The 19,835-nt window shown below is 32.6% G+C and overlaps 1 protein-coding gene across 1 annotated transcript in view; it reads right to left on the bottom strand.

The window, feature by feature from the left end:
• jak1 (Janus kinase 1) overlaps positions 1 to 4,299 on the bottom strand; it is a 41,314-nt gene extending 37,015 nt beyond the window's left edge. The window contains exon 1 of the mRNA XM_030132236.1: positions 4,034 to 4,299. The gene's annotated coding sequence lies outside the window, so the exon portion shown is untranslated. The remainder of the gene's footprint in view (positions 1 to 4,033) is intronic.
• Between the last annotated feature and the right edge of the window lie 15,536 nt (positions 4,300 to 19,835).

The following is a 19,835-nucleotide window of genomic DNA, read 5'->3' as shown; positions in this document are numbered from 1 at the left end:
CTTCTTTCAACTCTTTACAGTAACCAGAGCTGAAATCAGCAGAGAGAAAAAACATGTCATAATTTGGAAATACATACCTTCCCTCTGTAGTTCTTTCCTCTATTTCTGAGTCAGTTAAAATATAATAAAATGAAAACACAGATAGATAACGTATAGATGACCTGATACTTTTTCATCCCACTATGGGAAAGAGAAACTGCTTTTCCAGCTTCTGTTTGGAGCCACAGAGTAGAGTAGTAAGGTCACGTATGAGGAAAGTGTTACTGTGATCTGTAGTTACACCTGTCGCATTTTTAACCTCTCTACCTGCCTGAAAACACCTGTGATTTCCCAGAAGTCTGTAGATGGATACAATTCTTTCTTCCTCTCAGGCCCAGGCATAGGCTAGTAATTCCCAAAAACTATCAAGCCCTGCAGGTATAATGACATCATCCTGCTACAGCTGCCTGTCATCGTTTCAAACAAAAGGGACAAGTTTATTCTAACAGACAATAAATGTGACCTTGAAGCAGCTTTTATGGTAAATTTGATGACAGGCCCATTCAGTCTGACAAATGCTGCCTCATGTCTGCGTCAATGTTTTGATCATAAAGGCCAAATCAAACAAACTGTAGAATCATGGCAGAAAAAGCAACAGTGGAGAACAAGAAAATTAAATTAAAACAAAGTAATGCCTCTTGTCTGCATGTCTGTACAAAGAAAACCGAGTTTAGTTTCAATAGAAAAACTTTCATGACAGTCTGCTTCACATAAGTATAAAGTGAGGTTTTGGACAAGAACACTAACAGAGTTAAGAGTTAAAGCGGTTGTCGTTAGGTTGCAAATCTCTGACTTGTGAGGCCAGGGTTAGGAATGCACAGATACATTGGCAGACTATCAAATCAGCTTTTTATTTATTTGCTGCTACTGGCCAATATCATTTCTGACATATTAGATGTCTTTTCAGTGATGGGACCAATGTCATCTTACACTAAATTTTGATTTCATTCATTCATTTTCATCCATCCACTTCCTAAACCCATTCACCTCATTTCAATTTTTAATACCACTGACTCATTGTGCATTAATCCCAGCCATCATTTAGGTTAAAATATCAGATTTTTTTTAGCATTTATAAAAGTACCAGTAAATAAACATGAACATTTTATTGAAATGGGGGAGATAAAAGAACTGTAGTTGTTATACATCAGCTCAGCTTGTCTTTTAATAATTCAGGTATCAGTAAAATGCTGATCAAACATGACAGTGTGACTCGAGGGCTATAAATGTTCACATCTACAGGGGATTTAGAGTGACCAGTTAACCTGTTAAGACACATGTCTGTAGATGGTGCTAGGTAGCTGATAATGTGATGAAGGACTTAAAGACTTTAAAATAGTAACTTAAAGACTATAAAACAAAACATCAGTATTGGCCAAATTGTCATTTTAAATCATATCTAATTGCAATCAGTGCAAAATATCAGGCAATCACACAGGCATCCAAGTGGAGAAAAGACTGTCCAAAAACTGAAACCTCAAATTTATAACACAGCTTACAGCAAAATTATGCTAATCATGATGTATTCCAAAACCAAAACATAAAAAAATATGCCAAAATTGTTCTCTCATTGCAATGTTTCCCCATCATCTGTATCGGCAGACTGATAATAACAGCCGTATCTAAGAAAGGCACAGCTCTTAAAACAGCGCTACAGCAGCAAAACACTGGGTCACCTGATGGAAATGCAAAGCTGCCTTTGCATGTTTTGCTCTGCAGTCCAGCAAGTTCTTTCAATCAAATATGTCAAAGTTTCCAATCTAATGGGTTTTTTTTCTGGCACTACCAGCGTATCTCTACTGTTAAGCACACGCAGTCATTGTGCAAAATGAGTTATTTGTTCAAGGTGACCTTTAGTTAATTTAACACATTAGTTACATGATCTTAAACTGTTTGTTTTTCTTTGCCCAAGTATGTAAGCAATACAAATATAGCAAGGACCTATTTAAACATCTTCATAAGTAATGTGAAATCAATAATGATGGCAATTCTTACAGATTTACTCACTCATCCTCAGATGGAGAAAGTGGACAATTCAGCCGGAAGAAATATTTGATAAAAGGTAGTGTTTTTTGATTGTGTTTTGAGACTTTATTTGTTTTTTATAGCAAAATGTACCACACAGTGTGTCGATTCTTAAGAGACACAAAGCCAGAGTGTGTGACATAAAAAAACTGAAAGCAAATGGTAAAGTACACTATTCATGTCACAAATGTCACTTGGTTCTTACAAGAAAAGGTCCTGTGACTAGTGAAGAGAGAAAGCTGGCCAAATAGTTAAGGGAATTCAAGAAGGAGACAATTTATGACTCAGCTGAGCTAACTGACTTGTGCTCTTTAAATGTTAAATGTGATATTAAATGCTTGGTCTCACCATGTTAATCATTTAGCTTTTACATGTTCAACACCTATGACTCATTGTGCATTAATTGAAGCCAACATTTAAGTAAAAAAAAAAAAGCAAATTTGTAATATTTGCTAATTTTACAATCAAAGTTAATAGACGTGAACATAGTATTCACATAGAGGAGGCTGTATCAGTTCAACTTGTCAGTTAATAAATCAGGGAACAGTTAAATGCTGATCAAACATAACTGTGCCTAAAGTGCTATAAATGTTCAAAGTCTGACTGTTCAGGTTTCAGTTTAGGCTGCAAGAAAAGCAACAAGAAACCCCCTTATTGTATGATCTGAGAGAAAATGAAGTAACAATAAAATGATAATGATAGCAGTGGTTTCTCTTAGGTCTGCCACAATTATTACACAATTGCCATGTCAAATTTTCTTGAAATAATCGGAATAATTACCTCTGTTCAAAGCATATTTTAACCATTATTTCCACTTCATTTAATACAGTTGGACTGCTAATCTTCTAATGATCTTGTTGCCTCCAGTTTTCTTCTGTTCTTGTGTTCAATGGAGAACAAGCACTTCAATGATTTATTTAGATTTTTTATAATTTAGGCTACAATAAATATTTAAATCATCATACCATGCTCAATTTTTATGTCCAAAACATACCACCATGTTACCTAATCTAATAAAGTGTGTGCACAAAGTTACCAGAGTAAACATCAATTGGGTTACATGCAATTTTTTTACATAACAATTAATAAGCTCATGTTTCAATGTGACAGCCCTTGTGTCTCCGTCCTTATGTCATTCAGTGTGTGTTGGGCCCATAAGGAAGCAGATAAATACATAATCTACCTTTACTAGTAGGGTTTAGTTTTCAGTTTAGTAACCTATTGGCATTACAGGAGTAGAAGACAGCAAATCTGTATGATTATCAGGTGTTTGTTTTGTTTGTTTTGTTGACTGTGGCTTTATAATTTCCCGTTAACTAAATGTACCTAAAATAACAGATTCACTGTCTTGTGTCCCTTTGGTCCCTGTGGTCCAGTTCTGTCTTTCGCAATGCATGAATCGAATGAAAGAAGGCATTTCATATGTCCACTTTCACTTTCTCTACCCTTATTTTTTAAAACAGAAAGACAGTTTTAGGTGGACTGAATGAAAATAGCGTTAAAGCCAATTGAGGACACTTAAAATGGACAGATTCTTTACAACTTAACAGAAAAATATTGGTAAAACTTAGATAGTGAAACCTTTATTTTTTTAATGACAGGCCCTGTTGGTGGATTGCATCATAAAAAGCTGGATTGTTAGAGCTACTTTGTCCTCACTGTGTAACAATGAGCTAAGATAATTTTACAACATAGCAAGAGTCACGACTTAACTTAAATTTTGACTCAATTATTGCGAAAGCCTCATTAGTTTCTCATCTAACTTACTGTTCTGTTGATGGAGACTTATCATTGTGTCTGGATAGCATTGGTTGACATTAGCCTGATAGCATTTAGTCAACAGGCAAATATCAGTCGTTTGTTCCGCGACTTGACAGCGACAAATAAAGATGAAGAAATTTGTTTTATTTACAGAAATTAACTGACATTGTTTAAAAGCGGAAAAGCGAATACTCGTTGGTTTACTTACCTAGCAAGATTAGCTAGACAGCTGGCAAGTTACTTCCGTTTCGTAGAGTGCATTAGTCGCTTCAACAAAGTTAGAAATCCTCTCTGGGTGGTTTCCGGGATTATTTATCGCTTCTTCGACGCCAAAACCAATGAGAGAAATGTCAGTATCCACAGCCAAAAAATGTGAGGTTAATTCCAGTGGACTTCGGTGATAGTTCACGGCTTAAAGCGGAGTCGTGTATTCGCTTTCGGCTCTTGCTAACCCTTCCTGACAAGAGGCGGAGTCTTTCCCGAAAACCACGCAGAATGTTTCTGTACAAAATGGCCGCTGATTGGCTGATCTGCCTGTCACTCAAATGACGACATTAACCCTCTGTTGACAAACACGCAGAAGGAGTGTATGGAGAAATTCATTTCAAAATTCTGCACAAGATATATCCTGTCAACTCTTTCATTTCAAAATTCAAGGATGTGGATAACTCCTGTGTTTTTTGTGGACATGCTGATGAAACTTTAAACCATTTGTTTTTTGAATATAACATCACAAAGCAATTTTGGTCTAACCTGTGTTCTCATATCGTCACCCAAGTTAACATGTCATACTGTTTTTCTCTGAAAGATTTTATATGTTATTATGAAAATAAGGACAAATGTCTCCAATATTTAGTTAATTTTTTTTTATTTTATTGGGTAAATATTTTATTCATAAACAAAAATTTTCAGCCTCCAAACCGACCTTTCCTCATTTTTTAATTGAATTTAATTCACTTCACAAATCATTAACCTTTGTTAATAATAAAAAAATAAGACATTCCTTGATAGTTATGATAAGTTATTTAATGTTTCCTCTGACAGTTGATGAAAATTTTTGGCGAGAAATTATGTATGTATGTATGTATGTATGTATGTATGTATGTATGTATTTATGTATGTATGTGTGTGTATGTATGTATGTGTGTATGTATATATGTATGTATGTGTGTGTGTATGTATGTACGTATGTATGTATGTATGTATGTATGTATGTATGTATGTATATATTTATTTATTTATTTATTTATTATTTATTTTTTGTATATGAATTCTTGAAAATGTATTCCATGCATATATTGATTTTATGATTGTTTTTTTGTTTTTATATATATATTCTCTTGTATGTATTGTGTTATATACTCAATGTTTGACAAAGTTTGTATATTGATATTTAAATAAAGTTAGAAAAAAATGTAATGTAATATCACAAAGCAGTTTTGGTCTAACCTGTGTTCTCATATCTTCACCCAAGTTAACATGTCATACTGTGTTTCCCTGACAGATGTTATATGTTATTATGAAAATAAGGACAAATGTCTCCAATTTTTAGTTATTTTTTTTAATTTTATTGGGTATTTTATTATTCTTCCAGGATTATCTCTGGACCTGCTGCGGTGGTCCGGCCTCTTCCCTGCCCTCATCATCACCACTCACTTATCCTCAACTACCTCCATGTGTCTCCCCCTACTCCCCCCTTCTCCCCCAGTCTCTATCTCTATCGCTCTCTCTTTTTCTCTTTCTTTACCCTCTCTCTTTAACCCCAACTGGTCAAGGCAGACGTCCATCCTCCAGGAGTCTGGGTCTGCTCCAGGTTTCTGCTGTTAAAGGGAAGTTTTTCCTCGCCACTGTCACCAGTCACAAGTGTTTGCTCCTGGAGGATTCTGTTGGGTTTCTGTAAATTGGCTTAGAGTCTCGTTTTGACCAACTCTATATATAAAGTGTCATGATATAACTTTTTTGTGATCTGGCGCTATATAAATAAAATTTGATTGATTGAGTGATTTAATTGGTTTTCCCCTGTAAGTCGCTTTGGAAAAAAGCATCTGCCAAATGCATAAACATAAACATAAATATTTTAGTAGTAGTAGTAGTAGTAGTAGTAGTAGTAGTAGTAGTAGTTTATGTCGAGCACACAGAATCATCAGATAACAAAGAATCATACAACATGGTCAAAACAAATAAATAAATACAATTTCTTTGCGCTCGAAAAGGAGTCGGAAGAAGTATAACTTATTGACTCCCACCCCCTTTTTACAATCTAATAATCAAACTAGATCCGCCTCCTTTGCTTTGTTAACACACATTTTCCTCTGTATATTTTTTACAATAACACAAAACATCCATAAAAACCATTCGTTTACACTTTTTGTTAGTCACCTCATACACAATCAGATTTGCAATAATCAACCGTTTTCAATGTAAACTATAATATACATATCCACCTCAAATATTTACTCCAAATACAATGATCAATAAATATGATAGTATCTTCCTATCATGATAACCAATTAACTATAATATCTTATTTTATGCGTATTTCTAATGTTCTACAGGGTGGGGAAGCAAAATTTACAATATTTTGAGGCAGGGATTGAAAGACAGTGTATGACCAATTAGTTTATTGAAAGTCATGACAATTTATTTGCCACAAGAAAATTGACATAATAGAAAATGTTTTTATTCTATGTGTCCTCCTTCTTTCTCAATAACTGCCTTCACACGCTTCCTGAAACTTGCGCAAGTGTTCCTCAAATATTCAGGTGACAGCTTCTCCCATTCTTCTTTAATAGTATCTTCCAGACTTTCTCGTAATAGTTTTGCTCATAGTCATTCTCTTCTTTCCATTATAAACAGTCTTTATGGACACTCCAACTATTTTTGAAATCTCCTTTGGTGTGACGAGTGCATTCAGCAAATCACACACTCTTTGACGTTTGCTTTCCTGATTACTCATATGGGCAAAAGTTTCTGAAAAGGTATGGATAATAGTGTTAGGTATGATTATGACATCAATATATGTTTGGTTTCAAAACAATTGACGTAGTGCCTGCTGAGAAAAAACAACTAAATGTTGATTGTAAATTTTGCTTCCCCACCCTGTATATGTTTTATTCATAAACAAACACTTTCAGCCTTCTAATTTCTGGTCTAAAATGTAAAAATATATCATATCAAAAAGTTATGAAAAAAATAACTGTAACATCTCAAAATGTAATTACATATTTTGAACATGACATTTGTAATTTAGAATTTGTTGTAAATTTGATCATTTTATTTGGATGATTTCATGTACACAAAAATAAATATACCAAAACACACCCAAATTTTAATATCTTCCTAATGGCATTTGAAAAATACATTAAATCTTTAGAATTTATCTTTAACAAAAAAGCTCTAGCACCCTGGCAATTTATAAACAATTCTTTAAAATAGACTGAACTCTCTATTGCATTTTTTTTTTTTTTTTTTGTTAGATAGGTTATTTTTATTTATTTATTTTTTATTTTTTTATACTATTATTTGTCTATTCTGCTTTGTGTCTTTAAATCTATGCATTTTTTTTTTTTTTTAAATTTAGTTGTTCAAATGCTTTTTTTCTTTTTGACATCTTGATGTTTGTTTGTTCAAAACTGATATGTCTTGTATACCCAAATATTTTCAATGAAGTTGAAGAAAAAAATAAACAGAAGGAGTGAATGGATTTGTGTTTTTATCATTATTATTATTTTGTTTTGTTTTTTTTGGTTATTATTAGATCTGTGAGTCTGGTGTGGTCAATGCCTGGATTTAATATTAGAATATTTTAAGAATCTGAAAAATATAACCGTGAATGAATCAGAAACTGTGAACAATGTGAAATATTTTTAGCTTTTTTTTTTTTTTAGCATCCTTTGGCAAAGTTGATTCACTTATATTTTAAGCTCCATGTCTTAAATTTTTAGAAATTGACTATAAATGATGCCAATAGAATATTTAGCCCTAATCCCTTCCAGTTTAATGGACTCCTGCAGCCGACACAAAAATTCTTACCTCACCATGTTCCACCTCATTCTTTTAGAGTGGCATGAAAAATTTAAATTATTATCTTTATATCGGGCAAGTGACTAATTTTGGTCATTTCTGTACACATTACGAGACTGTGACAGTAACAGTTCCAGTGAAGACAGTGAGTCAACAATCTCAGGTCCAATGTGGTCTCCAGGGTCTGTAAGGTCCACCTCTGCATGAACAGTGAGTGTACCTGCTTTATTAGGTACCATGAAGTAATGGTACTAATGTAAGGAATGATGTTCAAAGGGAGAATGTGAATGTTGACAGGCGTCTGGATCAGCACTTATGTTAGTCTGATGCAGTGTCTCTCAAACTGTGGGGTGGCCCCCTAGGGGAGGCATAAAGGCTTGCCAGGACGGGCGTTGGATCGCTCCAGGGTGTTTTTTTTTCTCTTCAGGTTAGAACATGTAGCAGGTGGAACTAATGTTTTATCACTGGAGCACCCTGGAGTCATTTTAGAAACATACAACAAATATATCTACTGCCATGGTGATCTGTCACTAGACTAGACAAAGAGTTTAGGTTTGGAGAACGGACAAGGAATTTACTGGAAAAGAAAAATGTGCAATGTTTCTGTTTTTGTACAGTTTGCACTTTAATGTTCTGAGATGCGTAATATAAATGCAACCACTGATATTATTATAATGTTCATCTTTGTTACCAAAATGTGTTTGCTGTTCTAAAAAAAAGTTACTTTATTGTCATAGTTGAAAGATAATTGCACATTTTCTGTTTTTGTTTGGAAAAACATTGTCTCAGGGAGCGGTTTTGTTGAGTTTATTTGTATTATTCAAGAAAAAATCTGAGTTATTTTTAACCCTTTCATGCATGAATTATGAGAACCTTAATCAAGATTGTTTTCCTGAGTATTTTTATTCTTCTTAACACATGAAAAAAACTGATTGAATTTTTATTTTTATTTTTTATGAACCTACTTTTCATGGTGTTCCAAAAATGTCCACTCAGCTGGACACCATGCACTTAATTTTTGAAGCAAAGAAACATGCATTTACTGATATACTGTGTGAAAACTATGAAATTAAAAAAAAAAAAAAAAAAATGCTGCTAATCGGATGTTTTCTTACATTTTAACTTACTCTAATACTAGTTATTACTCACTTAGAGAATATGCGGAAAAAAAAAAAAAAAGTTAAAAAAAACAAACAAACAAAACTGTTAATTACAGTCTATTAACAATTACCAATTGATTTACATTTAAATATATTACTGCAGATCAGGTTTATCAAGAACAGCAAAGTTACAGTAATGGTATGAATTGCAGTGTATGGGATGGTGCATAAGTGTCCACTGTGTTGGCTGATATGGAACTAAAACAACAAAATCCATGTGAATATATAAGGGACCAGCTTTGAATAACTGTCCACTGTAATGACCACTATACATGAAGGGGTTAATTTGAACAACAAATTATTCAAGGAAAAGCAAAAAGTATTATTACAATATTGATGTTTCTTTCAATAAAAGTTATAATTGCACACTGTTACAATGTTGTTGGGGTTGAGGGGGGCCTGGAGATTTTGTCTGATGTCATAAAAGTCATGTTCTAATGTTCTAAAATACATTTTCCTTTCATATTACAAGTGCTTTTCTTGTATCATTTATATATACAAACTGATTGCACTTTATGTATTCATCATATTTTAAACTGTTTTTAATGGTATTTTATTGTGTTCTATGGGTATTCTAATTATATTTACTTGTACTGTTTTATTCATTTTTCGCAGCGTAAAGTTGCTACTTTACAGTGTTACATGTACTCCATGTGTCTCCCCCTACCTCCCCCCTCTCCCCCTTTCCCCCAGTCTCTCTATATCTCTATCGCTCTCTCTTTTCTCCTCCTTCACTCTCTCTCTTTAACCCCAAGTGGTCAAGGCAGACGGCCATCCTTCAGGAGTCTGGGTCTGCTCGAGGTTTCTGCTGTTAAAGGGACGTTTTTCCTCGCCACTGTCACCAATCACAAGTGTTTGCTCCTGGAGGATTCTGTTGGGTTTCTGTAAATTAGATTTGATTTTGATTTGATTTGATAAAGCACTTTGTGAATCTGTCTGTGAAAAGTGCTCTATAAATAAAATTTACTTACTTACTTACTTACTTAAATATACTTCTTCGATTTTTATTTATTTATTTATTTATTTGTGACCTATGGGTAAGGACCCAAATATAGTAACTTCATTAACCTTGCTTTTCTACATGACAATAAAAAATGTTCAAGTCTTGTTATGTCCTCCAGTAACACACAAAGGGTGAAATGTTGAATTTCACAGTATTTCTATGAGTGCCCTATAAAGGGTTAAAGCCTGGTCATATTGATGCTGCAGAGACATCTTCAGTTTGTCTTCAGGTATGTAGTCTTTCTATTTATGTATTTTCACCGACAAAAAATTCAGCAGTTTTACAACAAATTGCAACTTTAGTTTATATGTATATGTATGTGTAGAAGTATATATGTATTAATTTTCACTTGTAAATAGTGTAAATTCATTATGTTCTTTTGTGTGTTTATTCCTGTCTTTTCCTTGTTTTTTGTCCATTTGCATATGCCTGAATCAATCAATCAATCAATCAATCAATCAGTTAAGTCCCACCCCTTCAAGCTGTGCCTCATAGGACTTAACTTGAAAAATATTAATGGTAGTCAGTTGTGAAAGATAGGTAATTTTTTGGATACATTTTTTATGTTGTGACACTCTTTTACACATGGGATGTTTATCAATTTAAAAAAAAATTTACAAGTCAAGAAGGTGGCACTTTGAGACGAAGATAGTAAAAAACAAAAACAAAATACATCTAGTTGTTTGTCAATCAGTTCAATAGAATGTGTTTCTTGTCGCACATAATATACATGTCACCAACACGACCACTGCCTTGGCTCATCTCACCTCAATCTTTAAGAGCAAGGTGAAAAAGTACAGTGAGGTAACAGTCACAAGTCTGGTCACGCAAAGGAAATGAAAGAAGTCAAGGGGACTTCAGCTGATAAAGTCAGTGGAAAAAGGGAATTAGAAAACACTGACCACACCAAAAAAAGTTTATTGAGGTAAAAGAATGAGTAAAACCACAACAGAATGGACAGAAAAACACACAAAAAAAATTAGATTTAGATATGAGTCACAGTTTTAGCGGGGATGACCATTTTTGCATTTCATTTTCAACTACAATGCTTAACCCTTTCATGCATAGTGGTCACTCCAGTGGACAGCTATTCTCCAGCTGTTCTCTTGTATATTCATGGGTTTTGTTATTTTACTCGCATATCAGCCAACACAGTGGACACTTATGCATCCTCCCAAACACTGCAGTTCATACAATTATCGGAACTTTGCTGCTCATGATAAACCTGATCTGCACAAACATGTTTTAGTGTAAATCAGTTGCTAATTGTTATTAGACTGTAATTAACAGTTTTCTGAAACAAAAAGTTTTGTTTTTGTTTTCTTTTGCACATCCTCCTGAGACCCAGCAATGCATTTTGTCCTCTGTAGGGGACAAAAGTTTGACAGTTTTACTGAAAAAATGCTGTGCATTGCAAAGGATATTCCATTAAAAAAAAAAATCAATCAATAAATAAAAATTATTTTAAAAATGTATCTGAAAAAACTGTTGCATTATGCAGTTTCCAATCAAGAATTTTTTATTTTTATTTTTGTAAAAAAGCTAAAACTGTCAAATTCCTGGGTCTCAGGAGAATATTATCTCCATGAAATGAGTAATAACTAATATTAGAGCATGATAAAATGTGAGAAAACATTACCAATTTAGCAATTAGTGGCATTAAAAATGTTTTTTCATAGTTTTCACACAGTATTTCAGTTTCTGATGAGTTTTAAATACATGTTTCTTTGCTTCAAAAATTAAATGCATGGTGTCCAACTGAGTGGACATTTTTGTGACTCCACAAAAAATAGGTTCACAAAAAAAAAATCATTTGCATTGTTTTTTTCATGCATAAAGAGGTATAAAATAAAATATCAACTAAGGTTCTCATAATTCATGCATGAAAGGGTTAATAATGTGATAATTCTTGCTGGACATGGTTCAGACAAAAGTGTTCTCTTAAGGCTGATGAATCTTCTGTTATTTCTGTCGTTCCGCATTTACTACATGGCCAATATAATGATTTCAATAACAAGATTAGATTAATTATTCAGCCATAGAATGTACTTCTGTGAAAAACACAGAAGTCTAAGAAAAACATAATGTCATTGTGTGTATTTGTTTGTGTTGAGGTGTGGGGGGAAACACATATTCAAAAGCACCATACAGTTATTAATTTATACTTCATAAAAGGACCACGAGGATAGTTAACCCATAAAGACCCAATGCTGCTTTTGTGGTACTTCCCAAACAATGTTTGTCCTCTATATTTAGCCTTTATTAAGTGATTTATCACCATTTGTTGAAATATTATCTTCTTCATTTTGCATTTTATTCTGTATAAATCATGTATTTTGCCATAATTAATTCACTGATCATGTAGATGTTCATAAAAAGTCAGATTCAAGTTGAGGATTATTATATCACAGAGAACACTAAACAAAAAGTGACTTTTTCAGCAAAAATATCATTAACTGAACATAAACCAAGTGTGTCCATCCACTGTCAGTGATCCAACTCCATGGGTTTTACTGGTGAATCAATGTTGTAGAAGATGACGGTGTTTCCATGGTAACTACAGAGCCTCTGACCGTCCAATATATATATATATATATATATATATATATATATATATATATATATATATATATATATATATATATATATATATATATATATAATGTAAAAAGCACTGAATAAATCATTTCCTGGTAATATTCAAAACACATTATCAGAATAGTTCTGTCAGGTTTCAAACAGGACTGTCAGTTATGTTGTTGTCTTTGTTTTTAACTGGAGGTACCTGCATGTTGATAAGGTATTCGCAGATAAGATGTAATTAAGGGTAAGTTGCAAGAATTTGAAGAGATGTGGGCACCCTTAACCCATAAGAACCCAGTGTGACATTTGTGGCAGTTCCCAAATGAATTTTTCTCCATATTTACCCATCCTTAAGTGATTTATTACCATTTATTATATTATCTTCTGTATTTTGTTTTTTTTTTCCATGAAATTAGATATTTTCCTATATTTAATTTACTAATCATGTAGATGTTCATAAAAGCTCAGAGTAAAGTTGAGGGTTATTATATCAAAAATAGACAAAACTGAAGAAAAAGTGACTTTTTCTGCAAAATCCTATCACTAATTGAACATAAACCAAGTGTGCATGAATTTTTCTCCATATTTACCCATCCTGAAGTGATTTATCACCATTAATTGTAACATTATCTTCTGTATTTTGTGTTTTCTTGAGTGAAATCAGGTATTTTCCTACATTTAATTTACTAATCATATAGATGTTCATAAAAGCTCAGAGTAAAGTTGAGGGTTATTATATCAAAAATAGACAAAACTGAAGAAAAAGTGACTTTTTCAGCAAAATCTATCATTAATTGAACATAAACCAAGCGTCTCCATCCACTGTCATCGATCCAACTCCATGGGTTTTACTGGTGAATCAATGTTGTAGAAGATGACAGTGTTTCCATGGTAACTGCGGAGCCTCTGAACATCCAAATGGGCCATATCTGATGACCATGAAAAGATGACAAACTGTATTTTACACCAATTATTTACATGGATTTTGAATCAACAGGAATTAAACAGTTTATATCAGTAGATGATTTTGATAGATGGTGGATGTTTGGGTCTTTATGGGTTAAAAGACTTTCTCAAGCAACGATAGATTAAATTCAACTATAAGGTTATTGAGTGTGACAGTGTCAGTTTTTTTCTTTGTGTGTGCCATTATCATTATCATTATTATTATTAGTAGTAAATTTTTTGTGATTATTTTTTATTTTATTTTTCTTACACAGTTTGTGTGCATGTGTGTGTGTGTGCGCGTGCAGTGAGGTTAGCTTGCATTTTATTGTGCAATTAGTGTGGTATGTGTTGATGTGTTATGTATGTTTTCTATTGGAAATCAATAAAAAAAAAGTAAAAAAAAAAAAATTGTGAAGATAAAATAAGCATAAAACTAAGGCATAATTTCTGTGACTTATGACAAAAAATGGGTAAGACCATTACATAGAGATGTGTACATGTTGTGGATATTATCATTTATTTTCCTCATATACTGTGAATTTGTCTTTTGTTTCTGTTAATTACACTGGTCAACAACAAATTTATTGTTTAAGTTTTTTGAGCTGATTTAGGATAATTTTGGTGTGCTGAATCCAAAAATCACATTAATTTTACTCAGTCAGGTCAACTTTCTGAACTATGCTACATATCGGCTTTTTAACATTTTTGCTTACATTTATGGGCATTTTCACATCATATGATACAAAAGTCTTTCATATTTCTTGCAATAAACGAGTTCTGAAGATTTTACTTTTGCCAATTTATGATTAATGGTGAATGAAATGGCCTCAACTAGAAGATCTTGCAAAAATAAGCCTGACGTATTCTGCTACATCTGCGGTGAATACACCATTGTACCTAACAGGAATCAAGTCACAAGTTTCATAAAGTGTGCTTAGCAATCTTATTTTGGTATTAATTATTATATTTTGTGAGAAGATCAAATTTTTCAAAATCAAATTAGCAAAAAAACCTGACCTGATTGAGAAAAACAGATGTCATTTTTGGATTTAGCGGTGCAAAATGGTCCTAATTCAGTTGAAAAAACCTAGACAACTTGCTAAAAAAACATTTTTTTTTGTAACCCAGTGTTATTGTTTTGTGATGGACTCATTTGTACTTTCTGGATATAAACTAAACAAAAATCCCATTTTGTCTGAAAATCTACACTTCAATCAAACATAAGGCGATCAATTTATACACAATCATATAAGTCCTAAACAAAATATGGTCTTTTCTGTCTACCAAATGCATTTTTTTCTGTGTAGAACCTGCATGAGCCTGTTTACAGCCTTCATCGTGCGGGATCAGGGAGGAAGTGGTTTGTAAAAGACTGAAGTGATGAAATGACTCCTGTTTTACAGCAGTCAGCTCTATTTATTATGCACGTAAAGATCTGATTGCACCAGACCAAACACATTTAATATTACCCTGGAAAAGCAATGTTGATAGCGGTTCGTATAAAATCCATTAGAATGAGTATGACATCACCTCAGAAAACAATGCAGCCTGTGACAAACATCTGTGGGTGCAGAATAATGTGAATCACTCTGTGGGGCATCTTGACGTAAAAAAAAACAGTGATTCAGCAAACCAGGAACATGCCACACAAGGGGTAACCTTCAGACTGAAATACTGTCAACTCTTCTCTGGTTACTTCTCTCCTAATACCATCTAATGAAATACCAAACAATCCTCTTTTTAATGAAGTTGCTCATTCTTTAAATGTCACAGACAGTTACGCTGTCACCTTATATCCTTTATTAAGGTTCAGGCATTGTCTGAAGAATCTGTCTTCTCTGAAAATCTGGTCCTCACTCCTTCTTATAACATAGGATTTGTCTGTGGTTACTGATAGGATTGGATTTATTATCTCTAAAAATCCTAGAACTGTTTTTAAAAAATATATTTTCTCTACATTTAACCTGCACTAAGTCATTTATTGCCGTTTGTTATAATATTATCCTCTGCATATTGCATTTTTCAGTGAAAATCTGGTGTTTTCCTAGATTTAATTTACTGATCGCACAGATGTACACTGTAAAAAATGACTGTAAAATTAATGCCAAAAAGTTGTAAAATTGCAACATCAAAAAACTGTAAGTGACAAGACAATGCAAAGTTGTTTATTTGAAAAGATTTTTGTGTTAACGATTAAATCAAAAATAGCTGTAGGTCTTACAGGAAGAGTATGTGAACAAAACCAGATTTGTATGTAGAAACAATGTATTTCTATTGTTTTTAGAAAATAAAACTGTAAATTGAAAAACAATGCGGTGCCGTTTAAATTGCAAGACCATAATGTTGAAATAATGGCGTATTCGCTTCTTTTTTTTTTTTTTTTTTTTAAATAAAACAAGTTATTTAAAAAAAAAAGTAAACATTTACAATTTAACATTTCAAACTTGTACATTAATGAGTTAGTAGAGTTGTTAGAGCAGCTTGTCCAGTAACCAAAGGGTTGGTGGTTCGAATCCTGGCTCTGACTGTCCATATGTCCATGGAAGACACTGAACCCTAAACGTCTCCCAGTCGGACCTGGTGGCTTTGTTAAGCACTTTGGGCACCATGAAGATGTATAAAATGCGCTAAATAAGTGCAGTCCATTTACCATTTAAATCCAATGTTAAATATACATGTTTAAAATGTTAAATCTACATGTTACCCTGTAAATATGTTTACAGTTGGATGTGTTTTTTACAGTATTGTTCTGGTAACCACAGCTGCCAGTTTTTTTCTGTAAAAACAACTGGATTTTTTTTTTTTTTTTTTTACAGTGTACCATAATAAATTCAAAGGTTATTATATCAAAACAAAGAAAAATGAGTAAAAAGTGACTATTTAACCAACATATTTGATTAATTTAAGCCTTAAAGACCTAGATCTATTTTTGTGATGACCTACGATAAATTTTTCTCCACATTCAACCTTTCCGAAATGATTTATCATCATTTATCATAACATTATCTGTCACGTTTTTCAACGAAAAGCAGATATTTCCCTGTATTTAATTTACTGGCCATGTAGGTGTTCATAAAAACTCACAATAAATTCAAAGGTTATTATATTAAAACAGAGAAAACTGAAGTAAACATGACCTTTTGAACACTGACTGAACATCAAAACAAGTGTCGACAGCTGTTGTTATTTGTCAAACTACATGAGTTTTACGTTACAGAGGACAATGGTGTTTTCACGTTCACTGTTGAATCTGAGAACATCCAAATATGTCATATTTTATGCTGCTAAAAAGATGAGAAACTGGATTTCACCTGAATTACTATTATATATATATATTTTTTTAATTTTAATTTTTTTTTTAGTTTAGTTTATTTCAAATATGCAACAAGACAAAGTATTCTTACTTAGTCCTTAGAAATAAAAAGTAAGAAGTCATGGGGAAAAAAAGCAAAAAACTTATACATACATATACATGACTTCATTTGCACATTCGAAAGGAGTGGGAGGAAGCATAATTTATTTAATCCCACCCCTTCTCCACCCCTTATTAAATGTATTGATGAAATTAGTTCTTGAAATGTTATTAAATATTTTGTATCAGGGACAAAAACACATTTTTATTTTTATTTCTTATTTTTAAAGACTAAAAATTTTTGGTTTTAGTTCATTTTGAGATGGAACCACCATTGAAAAGTACTTGGATCAAGCTAATATTATTGTGCCCTTATGCTGGGGTTTCATGTTATAGAAGATAAAGATGTTTTCACATTCACTACAGAATCTCTAAACGTCCAAATACGTGATATTTCATGCTGCTGAAAAGATAAGAAACTGGATTTTACCTGAATTATTACTATTTTTATTTATTTTTTTGTTTTGTTTATTTTGAATTCGCAACAAGACAAAGTAATCTTTCTTAGTTGTTAGAAATAAAACAGGTTGTAGGAAGTCATGGGAAAAAAAAGCAAAAAACGTATACATACATCTATACATGACTTCATTTCCACATTCGAAAGGAGTGGGAGGAAGTATAACTTATTTAATCCCACCCCTTCTCCACCCCTTATTAAATGTATTGATAAAATTAGTTCTTGAAATGTTATTAAGTATTTTGTATCAGGGACAAAAACTCATACTTTTATTTTTTATTTTTAAAGACTAAAATTTTTGGTTTTAGTTCATTTTGAGATGGAGCTGCCATTGAAAAGTACTTGGAACAAGCTAATATTATTGTGCCCTTATGCTGGGGTTTCATGTTACAGAGGATAATGATATTTTCACATTCACTACAGAATCTCTAAACGTCCAAATACGTGATATTTCATGCTGCTGAAAAGATAAGAAACTGGATTTTACCTGAATTATTACTATTTTTATTTATTTTTTTGTTTTGTTTATTTTGAATTCGCAACAAGACAAAGTAATCTTTCTTAGTTGTTAGAAATAAAACAGGTTGTAGGAAGTCATGGGGAAAAAAAGCAAAAAACGTATACATACATCTATACATGACTTCATTTCCACATTCGAAAGGAGTGGGAGGAAGTATAACTTATTTAATCCCACCCCTTCTCCACCCCTTATTAAATGTATTGATAAAATTAGTTCTTGAAATGTTATTAAGTATTTTGTATCAGGGACAAAAACTCATACTTTTATTTTTTATTTTTAAAGACTAAAATTTTTGGTTTTAGTTCATTTTGAGATGGAGCTGCCATTGAAAAGTACTTGGAACAAGCTAATATTGTTGTGCCCTTATGCTGGGGTTTCATGTTACAGAGGATAATGATATTTTCACATTCACTACAGAATCTCTAAACGTCCAAATACATGATATTTCATGCTGCTGAAAAGATGACAAACTGCATTTTACCTGAATTATTACTATTTTTATTTATTTTTTTGTTTTGTTTATTTCGAATACGCAACAAGACAAAGTAATCTTTCTTAGTCGTTAGAAATAAAACAGGTTGTAAGAAGTCATGGAAAAAAAAAAGCAAAAAACTTATACATACATCTATACATGACTTCATTTCCACATTCGAAAGGAGTGGGAGGAAGTATAACTTATTTAATCCCACCCCTTCTCCACCCCTTATTAAATGTATTGATGAAATTAGTTCTTGAAATGTTATTAAGCATTTTGTATCAGGGACAAAAACTCATATTTTTATTTTTATTTTTTATTTTTAAAGACTAAAATTTTTGGTTTTAGTTCATTTTGAGATGGAGCTGCCATTGAAAAGTACTTGGAACAAGCTAATATTGTTGTGCCCTTATGCTGGGGTTTCATGTTACAGAGGATAATGATATTTTCACATTCACTACAGAATCTCTAAACGTCCAAATACATGATATTTCATGCTGCTGAAAAGATGAGAAACTGGATTTTACTTGAATTATTACTAATTTTTTTTTATTTATTTGTTTTGTTTATTTTGAAGATGCAACAAGACAAAATAGTCTTACTAAATCCTTAGAAATAAAACAGGTAGTAAGAAGTCATGGAAAAAAAAAAGCAAAAAACTTATACATACATTTATAAATGACACATTCGAAAGGAGTGGGAGGAAGTATAACTTATTTAATCCCACCCCTTCTCCATCCCTTATTTAAAAGTATTGATGAAATTAGTTCTTGAAATGTTATTAAATATTCATTAGGTGCTTTCAGTTACCATCAGCTGTTTAGGTCTTTAATGCATATAAAATGAAAGAAAGTCAGGTTAAAGTTGCAGGTCATCCATTTCAGTATAAGTGGAATGTGACAAAACATGACAGAAACAGAAACTGACTAATGAGAACTCTTTACACATGACTTTCACCACTGGATCCTGCCTGAACAATACTTGAATGTCATTCCACCGGTACCAAATTACCATTACTTCCCAGTCTTTGTGTGAGATATCTAAGAAAACAAAAACATGTTTATTTTCAAAAACCTGCAAGTTGTAATTGGAGCCTTTGCTTGCAGTTATCAGTCCTAGATCCCCCTCTCTTACAAATTTGCATAACTGTCCTTTTGGATGTGACTACGTACTGGAAACTGTGTATTAATTCTACAGCCGTGTTAGAGTTCTGTCTATATCCTAATTGTTTATTTAAAAAGACTTCAGCACTATTTTTGTGGTGACATTCATATAAGTCAGGGGTGTCAAACTCATTTTGTTTCAGGGGCCATATTTAGCCCAATTTGATCTCAAGCGGGCCAGACCAGTAAAATAACGACTTAATAACCTATAAATAATGACAAATCCAAGTTTTTCTTTTTGTTTTAGTACAAAAAACCCCGATTAG

Source organism: Sphaeramia orbicularis, chromosome 4 (assembly GCF_902148855.1).
Source record: "Sphaeramia orbicularis chromosome 4, fSphaOr1.1, whole genome shotgun sequence".
Taxonomy (NCBI): domain Eukaryota; kingdom Metazoa; phylum Chordata; class Actinopteri; order Kurtiformes; family Apogonidae; genus Sphaeramia; species Sphaeramia orbicularis.
The sequence above is the reverse complement of the archived record's forward strand: the minus strand, read 5'-3'. Positions and strand labels throughout refer to the sequence as shown.